Raw genomic sequence first — 9507 nt, 5'->3', positions numbered from 1 at the left:
GTTCTGAAATATTTTCTGTTGTTAGAAACATAAGATAAGCATTCCAGAAACTTAATTTTGTTTAAATATAATTTGATCTCTGTGAATTTAAACTAATTGATTGCACCCAAATGGTCCATTTCAATTTATAGGATTAATTTAATATTAAATAATTACAAGTACTATGGAGCTGCAGCTCATAGTATTGTCCCCCCCCCCCCCCCCTATTTTTATATGGATAGTTCACCCTAATTAAAACATTGCATCAGATTTGGACCAAACTTTTTCCTAACAATGAGTAAGAATACAAAGAAGTGGTCAAAAACCCTCCATGGACCCCCCACGCCCCACGTCAATCCGACCCCAACAATAAGTATATAGCATCAGCTCTCTGTTTGACAGGTAGGATGGAGCTGCGGCTCAGAGGACTGTTTCTTCATCCTATGTAATGTATTCTCAATGAATTTGGTGATGTTTTTTCCCTGTCATTGAAGTTGTTGGGTTTATTTTTCAAATGTAACCTCTATTTAACTAGGCAGGTCAGTTAAGAACAAATTCTTATTTACAATGATGGCCTACCCCGGCCAAACCCGGACGACGCTGGGCCAATTCTGCGCCACCCTACGGGACTCGCAATCACGGCCGGATGTGATGCAGCCTGGATTCGAACCAGGGACTGCAGTGACGCCTCTTGCACTGAGATGCAGTGCCTTAGACCGCTGTGCCTATTGGGAGCCGGGAGCCATCCTACGTCCTGATATTACCAGGTTCTGACTACTATATGGTGCTGTTCCTGCTATTAGGTGCTTATTTTTTAAAGAATTCCCCCACACACATGTTTAAAGGGATAGTTCACCCTAATTACAAAATTGCATTACCTGTTAGCAGTCTATGGATCATGTATGACAGCAACTTTTGTTTGTTTACCTGGCCACTGTTTCAAATGCAAACCTTTTATCATTGGCACAAATCCAATACAAGTTAATAATACAAATATTAGCCTTTTCGCACTCTTTAAAACAAAATCACCTAAGACCAGGAACAGCACCATCTAGTGGTCAAAACTTGGTAATATCAGGATGTAGAATGGGACATAAACTCAACAACGTCAATTACTAATTTCTCTGAACAGAGAAACAAAACATAACCAAATTCACTGAAAATGGGGATCCTCAATAAATACAAATACAAAAATACATTACATAGGATAAAGAAACAATACTCCATGCCGCAGCACCATACTACTTGTCACTTAGAGAACTGACAGTAAACTCAATAAAAAAAGTTACGTCCACTCACTGTCAACTGTGTTAATTTTCAGCTAATTTTACATGTGTAAATATTTGTATGAACATAACAAGATTCAACAACTGAGACATAAACTGAACAAGTTCCACAGACATGTGACTAACATAAATTAAATAATGTGTCCCTGAACAAAGGGGGGGTCAAAATCAAAAGTAACAGTCAGTCTCTGGTGTGGCCACCAACTGCATTAAGTACTGCAGTGCATCGCCTCCTCGTGGACTGCACCAGATTTGCCAGTTCTTGCTGGCCCTCACCCTCCGATCCAACAGGTCCCAGACATGCTCAATGAGATTGAGATCCGGGCTCTTCGCTGGCCATGGCAGAACACTGACATTCCTGTCTTGCAGGAAATCACGCACAGAACGAGCAGTATGGCTGGTGGCATTGTCATTCTGGAGGGTCATGTCAGGATGAGCTTGCAGGAAGGGTACCACATGAGGGAAGAGGATGTCTTCCCTGTAACGCACAGCGTTGAGATTGCATGCAATAACAACAAGCTCAGTCCGATGATGCTGTGACACACCGCCCCAGACCATGACAGACCCTCCACCTCCAAATCGATCCCGCTCCAGAGTACAGGCCTCTGTGTAATGCTCCTTCGACGAGAAACGCGAATCCGACCATCACCCCTGGTGAGACAAAACCGCGACTCGTCAGTGAAGAGCACTTTTTGCCAGTCCTGTCTGGTCCAGCGACGGTGGGTTTGTGCCCATAGGCGACGTTGTTGCCGGATGTCTGGTGAGGACTTGCCTTACAACAGGCCAACAAGCCCTCAGTCCAGCCTCTCTCAGCCTATTGCGGAGTCTGAGCACTGATGGAGAGATTGTGCATTCCTGATGTAACTCGGGCAGTTGTTGTTGCCATCCTGTACCTGTCCCGCAGGTGTAATGTTCGGATGTACCGATCCTGTGCACGTGTTGTTACACGTGGTCTGCCACTGCAAGGACAATCAGCTGTCTGCCCTGTCTCCCTGTAGCGCTGTCTTAGGCGTCTCACAGTACGGACATTGCAATTTATTGCCATGGCCACATCTGCAGTCCTCATGCCTCCTTGCAGCATGCCTAAGGCACGTTCACGCAGATGAGCAGGGACCCTGGGCATCTTTCTTTTGGTGTTTTTCAGTCAGTTGAAAGGCCTCTTTAGTGTCTTAAGTTTTCATAGCTGTGACCTTAATTGCCTACCGTCTGTAAGCTGTTAGTGTCTTAACGACCGTTCCAGAGGTGCATGTTCATTCATTGTTTATGGTTCATTGAACAAGCACGAGAAACAGTGTTTAAACCCTTTACAATGAAGATCTGTGAAGTTATTTGGATTTTTACGAATTAGCTTTGAAAGGCAGGGTGAAATCCCACCTCCGTTGTTGGGGTCAGATTGGTGTGGGTTCTGGGGGGTCCGTGGGTTCTGGGGGATCTGTGGGTTCTGGGAGGTCCATGGGGGCTTTTGACCATTCCTTTGGATTCCTCATGTCTAACTCATTGTTAGAAAAATCGGATGGTCCAAATCGGATGTTAGGTACTATATTTATTGAATATTATATAAACCCTATAAATTATAATGGCAAATTTGGGTGCAATCAATCAGCTTAATAAAAAATTATATTTCAACAAAATAATGTTTCAGGAATGCTAATCTTTCTAACAGAAACGATTTCAGAACAATCTGAGATGGTGGGTGTCAAAATCCTCTTTCTTGTGCTTTTTGAGGTGGAACAACCCTGTATCTACTTGTGTCTGGACAGCATTAGAGAGAGCGAGAGAGAGTGAGAGCGAGAGTGTGTGTGTACACCACATGTCCGAAGAAAGAAGGAACCCCCTCCTAATTATAGTCTCCAGCCACACACTGGAAGTTTCTGAGTAAACCTTTTCTCACTACGTGGTGGCAACACTCTATAGAAAGACCAGTAAAAATAACAAGCCTGAAAAGCTCTTGTTTCTTCATAGGAATTGTTTGTTTACACGCGATGAGGGGGTGAGGAGGAGTTTGGGGGGATAGAGGGAAGATGGGAGGTCTGTGTGTCGTGTGGTAGGGTAGAGTTTCCCCTGATGGGCCAAGGCATGTTGGGTAATCTAAACGATATGCACCACAAACGATGCAACTGGTGATCGTGTGATCATGTTTTTGCCCTTTTTCCTCTGGGGAAATTGGGGGGAATTATGGGCGCAGCTGAACCCCGTTGATAAACAGGCTGAGGAGTAAAGTATATAAATGGTCGCTACGCAGGCTTTGGAGATGAAAAATGACCCAGCCACATGTAAACTGTGGTCGGAAAACACAGAAAGCTGCTGACTAACTGCAGTGGGGTAAAAGGTGGGGGCGCCCTGTTATTTGGTCTGGGCCTGGGCTGCCTGACTGAGAGTACCTCACTCATCTAAACAAGTCCTCTTTAGTCTGGGTATACCAACCAACCAACCAACCAACCAACCTACCAACCAGGGCTGTATTTTTTGCCACCATCTGTATCACATAAATAAGTGCTCATCACCTTCCTCCTTCCATCCAAAATAGCCCTGCTGTAAAATAGAGACCTGTTGCTGTTATTGTTTTTGCTCTTTATCAGTTTAAAGGCCTGTTCATGGGCACCCTATTTAAACAACACAACTCATTTTAAAACACAGGAAATGAGTTCACTGACTGCAGTTTATTATCACTTACCTTCCTTACAGAGGATAAAGAAACACTTCAATCTGAGGACTTTTCCTAAGTCTTCAAGTGTCTCATTAAAACTTAAAGTGACTTCAATACAGATGACGTTTAATCTGCTCGGGGACTAGAACTCATATCTCATTGGGTTCATATCTCTAGTAAATGTGTGTGTCTTTTACTGGGTTGACAGGCATCATACTCAGAACCAGTGAAATCTCTCGCTCCCTGGAGTGAATTTCCTGTTGTACTTCCGCTGTGTAAACACTAGAATGTAATGATGTATCAGGTGAATGTTTTAAAACTGGGCTTTTTATATGGATTCTACTACCATTAGTGCAAATCAACACATCATTAAAAAAGATCAAATAAACAAGCATAACCCTGTCACCTTGGAAACAGATTAACAACAGCTTTCCTACTGGACTAGAGGTTGGTTAGTGGACTGATGATGCCCTCAAAATGCCACTCAGGGCTCCAGAGTAATGTTATTTCAGCCCAACACGCTGACAGGCCCTGTCCAGAAACAAAACCTATCCCCTACCCCCCTAACAAGCCCTAGCCCTAGACACTTGGCTTCCACCTTACCACCAGCACTGAGAGCTCAGCCTCTCAGGTCATGGGTTTATTTATCTGTCTCAGTTCAAAGGTCACAGTTCACCAACAGACAGGGTAGTACTATTCCATCTTTATTACAGGAAGGTACCAACCCAGCCCGTTCAAAACAAGATCCCTGATTGATTTATGGTATAGCAGTAACAGGGTTCATACCCAGGAGGCACCTTAATTGGGGAGGACAGGCTCGTGTTAATGGCTGGAGCGGAATCCGTGGAATGGCATCAAATACATCAAACACATGGGTTCCATGTTTGATACCTTTCGATTTGCTCCGTTCCGGTCATTTTTATAAGCCGTTCTCACCTCAGCAGCCTCCGGTGGTTCATACACATTTTGACAGATGGAATTTCATGACTTTTCCATGACCAACCATTAGCAGTGTTTCTATGTACATAATGTATAAAAAATTAAGTGTAATGTGGTATTGACACCGGGAGGCTGTTCTCTGATCCCATTTACAATCTCCTGTAGTTGTGCAAGGCACTTGACCCCCACAAAGTAAAATACCAGGTAGGCAACTGAATAAAAAACATGTGGTCAACCCTCAGTCTGTAGAGATACTGGATGTGCAGGCATTTGATCAAGCCCTGTTCAAACACATCAGAGCCAGTTTATCAAGGCCCGGCTGAGCAGCTATTTTCCAAAATGTGGTTTGTTAAATGGGGACTGGAATAAAAGCCTGCACACCCACTAGCTCTCCTGGAGGATCGTTGACCACCATTGATGTACAAAAGTTCTGGGATACTGTAAAGTCCATGGAGAACAAGAGCACCTCCTCCCAGCTGCCCACTGCACTGAGGCTAGGTAACACGGTCACCACCGATAAATCCGTGATAATCGAAGACTTCAACAAGCATTTCTCAATGGCTGGCCATGCCTTCTTCCTGGCGACTCCAACCTTGGCCAACAGCCCCGCCCCCCCCGCTGCTACTCGCCCAAGCCTCCCCAGCTTCTCCTTTACCCAAATCCAGATAGCAGATGTTCTGAAAGAGCTGGAAAACCTGGACCCATACAAATCAGCTGGGCTTGACAATCTGGACCCCCTATTTCTGAAACTGTCCGCCGCCATTGTCGCACCCCCTATCACCAGCCTGTTCAACCTCTCCTTCGTATCATCTGAGATCCCCAAGGATTGGAAAGCTGCCGCGGTCATCCCCCTCTTCAAAGGGGGAGACACCCTGGACCCAAACTGTTACAGACCTATATCCATCCTGCCCTGCCTATCTAAGGTCTTCGAAAGCCAAGTCAACAAACAGATCACTGACCATCTCGAATCCCACCGTACCTTCTCCGCTGTGCAATCCGGTTTCCGAGCCGGTCACGGATGCACCTCAGCCACGCTCAAGGTACTAAACGACATCATAACCGCCATCGATAAAAGACATTACTGTGCAGCCGTCTTCATCGACCTGGCCAAGGCTTTCGACTCTGTCAATCACCATATTCTTATCGGCAGACTCAGTAGCCTCGGTTTTTCTAATGACTGCCTTGCCTGGTTCACCAACTACTTTGCAGACAGAGTTCAGTGTGTCAAATCGGAGGGCATGTTGTCCGGTCCTCTGGCAGTCTCTATGGGGGTACCACAGGGTTCAATTCTCGGGCCGACTCTTTTCTCTGTATACATCAATGATGTTGCTCTTGCTGCGGGCGATTCCCTGATCCACCTCTACGCAGACGACACCATTCTATATACTTCCGGCCCTTCCTTGGACACTGTGCTATCTAACCTCCAAACGAGCTTCAATGCCATACAACACTCCTTCCGTGGCCTCCAACTGCTCTTAAACGCTAGTAAAACCAAATGCATGCTTTTCAACCGTTCGCTGCCTGCACCCGCACGCCCGACTAGCATCACCACCCTGGACGGTTCCGACCTAGAATATGTGGACATCTATAAGTACCTAGGTGTCTGGCTAGACTGCAAACTCTCCTTCCAGACTCATATCAAACATCTCCAATCCAAAATCAAATCAAGAATCGGCTTTCTATTCCGCAACAAAGCCTCCTTCACTCACGCCGCCAAACTTACCCTAGTAAAACTGACTATCCTGCCGATCCTCGACTTCGGCGATGTCATCTACAAAATAGCTTCCAACACTCTACTCAGCAAACTGGATGCAGTTTATCACAGTGCCATTCGTTTTGTTACTAAAGCACCTTATACGACCCACCACTGCGACCTGTATGCCCTAGTCGGCTGGCCCTCGCTACATGTTCGTCGTCAGACCCACTGGCTCCAGGTCATCTACAAGGCTATGCTAGGTAAAGTGCCGCCTTATCTCAGTTCACTGGTCACGATGGCTACACCCACCCGCAGCACGCGCTCCAGCAGGTGTATCTCACTGATCATCCCTAAAGCTAAAACCTCATTTGGACGCCTTTCCTTCCAGTTCTCTGCTGCCTGCGACTGGAACGAATTGCAAAAATCTCTGAAGTTGGAGACTTTTATCTCCCTCAACAACTTTAAAAATCTGCTATCCGAGCAGCTAACCGATCGCTGCAGCTGTACATAGTCCATCTGTAAACTACCCACCCAATTTACCTACCTCACCCCCCATACTGCTTTTATTTATTTACTTTTCTGCTGTTTTGCACACCAGTACCAATATCTCTTCTTGCACATGATCATCTGATGATTTATCACTCCAGTGTTAATCTGCTAAATTGTAATTATTCGATTTATTGCCTACCTCATGCCTTTTGCACACATTGTATATAGATTCTCTTTTTCTACCATGTTATTGACTTGTTTATTGTTTACTCCATGTGTAACTCTGTGTTGTCTGTTCACACTGCTATGCTTTATCTTGGCCAGGTCGCAGTTGCAAATGAGAACTTGTTCTCAACTAGCCTACCTGGTTAAATAAAGGTGAAATAAAAAAAAATAAACAGTATAACATACAAAATACATGTTATGCCTTTTTAAAATAATTCACTGATTTAATATATCAAAGAGCAAATGGCTATGGTAGGCTACAAATATTTTTATTCAGCTGATGCAAGTCCACAACTTTTCTTCAGGAAAGTACCTTTTCTAGATAACTCAAACTAAGCAAAAAAAGAAACATCCTCTCACTGTCAACTGCATTTATTTTCAGCAAACTTAACATGTGTAAATATTTGTATGAACATAACAAAATTCAACAACTGAGACATAAACTGAACAAGTTCCACAGACATGTGACTAACAAATTGAATAATGTGTCCCTGAACAAAGGGGTGGGGGGTCAAAATCAAAAGTAAGTCAGTATCTGGTGTGGCCACCACCTGCATTAAGTACTGCAGTGCATCTCCTCCTCATGGACTGCACCAGATTTGCCAGTTCTTGCTTGGAGATGTTACCCCACTTTTCCACCAAGGCACCTGCAAGTTCCCGGACATTTCTGGGGGGAATGGCCCTAGCCCTCACCCTCCGATCCAACAGGTCCCAGACGTGCTCAATGGGATTGAGATCCGGGCTCTTCGCTGGCCATGGCAGAACACTGACATTCCAGTCTTGCAGGAAATCACGCACAGAATGAGCAGTATGGTTGGTGGCATTGTCATTCTGGAGGGTCATGTCAGGAGGATCCTGCAGGAAGAATACCACATGAGGGAGGAGGATGTCTTCCCTGTAACGCACAGCGTTGAGATTGCCTGCAATGACAACAAGCTCAGTCCGATGATGCTGTGACACATTACACAGGCCTCTGTGTAATGCTCATTCCTTTGACGATAAACGCGAATCCGACCATCACCCCATGTGAGACAAAACCGCGACTCGTAAGGGAAGAGCACTTTTTGCCAGTCCTGTCTGGTCCAGCGACGGTGGGTTTGTGACCATTGGCGACGTTGTTGCCGGCGATGTCTGGTGAGGACTTGCCTTACAACAGGCCAACAAGCCCTCAGTCCAGCCTCTCTCAGCCTATTGCGGACAGTCTGAGCACTGATGGAGGGATTGTGCGTTCCTGGTGTAACTCGGGCAGTTGTTGTTGCCATCCTGTACCTGTCCCGCAGGTGTGATGTTCGGATGTACCGATCCTGTGCAGGTGTTGTTACATGTGGTCTGCCACTGCGAGGACGATCAGCTGTCCGTCCTGTCTCCCTGTAGTGCTGTCTTAAGCGTCTCACAGTACAGACATTGTCATTTATTGCCCTGGCCACATCTGCAGTCCTCATGCCTCCTTGCAGCATGCCTAAGGCACATTCACACAGATGATCAGGGACCCTGGGCAGCTTTCTTTTGGTGAGTCAGTAGAAAGGCCTCTTTAGTGTCCTAAGTTTTCATAACTGTGACCTTAATTGCCTACTGTCTGTAAGCTGTTAGTGTCTTAACGACCGTTCCACAGGTGCATGTTCATTAATTGTACTTGGTTCATTGAACAAGCATGGGAAACAATGTTTAAACCCTTTACAATGAAGATCTGTGAAGTTATTTGGATTTTTACAAATTATCTTTGAAAGACAGGGTCCTGTTTCTTTTTTTGATGAGTTTATTTATCTTAGCTACCTTAGAAGTGTTTACTTTGCAGGCTGACTAGCATGGGCAGACTAGCCATCTGCCATGGCTGGTCAATTTTTAGCCTAGGGGGCCTGCCTAACTAGTTTTTTTGTGGAAAATTTATAAATGATCTGACTAATAATGGGGGCCTCAATGGAAGAAAACGGGCCAATTTTGGGGCCTCATGGAAATAAATTGACGATGTGTTACAAATGCCAGGGACAATTTCTGGTCCCAGTCCGCCCCTGCTGACTATCGTCTATTGAGTTGCAATGTCCCATACGATGGATGCCCAAATCAACTGGAAGTATCTACAAAACAAGTTTTGAAGTCAAATAATCCATAAGAAAAGCTACATCTAATCTTTTATCCTAAAATTACTGTTCGCGATTCACAAATTATTATTTTGATTCACATTCGGTTCGCTTGAACAAACACAGACGCGCTCAAGTGTCATTCCAATCCTGGCTGATATGCAGATT

The sequence above is a fragment of the Salvelinus alpinus genome, chromosome 4 (genome assembly GCF_045679555.1).
Source record: "Salvelinus alpinus chromosome 4, SLU_Salpinus.1, whole genome shotgun sequence".
NCBI classification, from domain to species: domain Eukaryota; kingdom Metazoa; phylum Chordata; class Actinopteri; order Salmoniformes; family Salmonidae; genus Salvelinus; species Salvelinus alpinus.
The sequence above is the reverse complement of the archived record's forward strand: the minus strand, read 5'-3'. Positions refer to the sequence as shown.